We start from the raw sequence: 1,262 nt of genomic DNA, 5'->3' as shown, positions 1-1,262 counted from the left end.
AAAACGTTAGCTTAGGAACAGTGAACGGAAACCCAAAAGGCTAGTTCTAACTGCAATTTGAAACTGAGCAAAGGTAGCCTCACCACAGATGTTACCCACACCCCATGACTTCCTCCACAGATCTTTGGTCTCCAGTATGGAATCAGCTACAATAACGAAACATCCACTGCCAGGGACTTCAGCATCTTGACATAAGTCCGAAACTATGACACCTCCTCTTTTCCTCTGCTCCGCCCGGATTCCCCCACCGGCAACTACACAAGTTCGGTGACTACCCAGATGCTAGTCCTGTCCGGCATAAAACCCCTCCTATTTGTGACCCCAGTCAGTGTAAAGCTCTCGACGGTGGTGCCGCCAGGTGGACTCTGAGGGCTGAGGCAGGAGCTGTGGGTGCAGAGGTGTGGGCTTCATCTGATAGAACCCGAGCTGCTCACGGGGTGGGGTGCGGCGGGGGATTTAGGGCCTCTGCGCCCTGTGGCTTGAGTCAAGCTCCTAGCCTGCCTGCCCTATAAGGTGACCGACGCCCAGAGTCTGGGGCAGAGCGACACAGACCCATGCTGTCTGCCACTGCCTGCCCCTAAGAAATCTTATTAGGGAAGATGGAGTAACACGGAGCACGAACGCGCATCCTCCCAAGATGGCGGTTCTGGTGGATTCTCCCAAGGGGCCAGCCACCTTCCTAGCCCAACGAAAATCACCGAAGAACCTCGGAGAGAGCTCGCCTCTCCTCCGACTAGCACCCTCATATACATAGAGTGTACGTGCTCTGTTACTATTGGCGAGCGAAATCTTGCTTGCTGGCACTGAGCATGTGCCCAGTGAGTCCAGGGATGCAAAGACCCCTCCCTCCAAGCAGTGTAGGGGCCTGAGTTTAACAGATTTAGGTCTAGTTAAGCACTGAGATAAGATTTTTACTTGGCCCTGAAAGGCTGTGCCAGGGCCTGACCAATACAGCAGATGCACGAATCCAACCATCGGACTAAACCCGGGGACCCCAATGGAGGAGGTAGGGGAAGGACTGAAGGAGCTGAAGAGGTTAACAATCCCACAGGAAGAACAACAATATCAACCAACCAGACACCCCCGCCCCCAAAGCTCCCAGGGACTAAACCACCAACCAAAGAATACACATGGAGGGACCCAGGGATCCAGCTGCATAGGTAGCAGAGGATTACCTTATCTGGCTTCAATGGGAGGGCAGCCCCTTGGTCCTGTGGAGGCTCCATGATCCAGCGTAGGGGAATGCTAGGGCGGTGAGGTGG

This window comes from Mastomys coucha, chromosome X, assembly GCF_008632895.1.
Source record: "Mastomys coucha isolate ucsf_1 chromosome X, UCSF_Mcou_1, whole genome shotgun sequence".
In the NCBI taxonomy this organism is placed as follows: domain Eukaryota; kingdom Metazoa; phylum Chordata; class Mammalia; order Rodentia; family Muridae; genus Mastomys; species Mastomys coucha.
Note: the sequence above shows the minus strand (reverse complement) of the source record.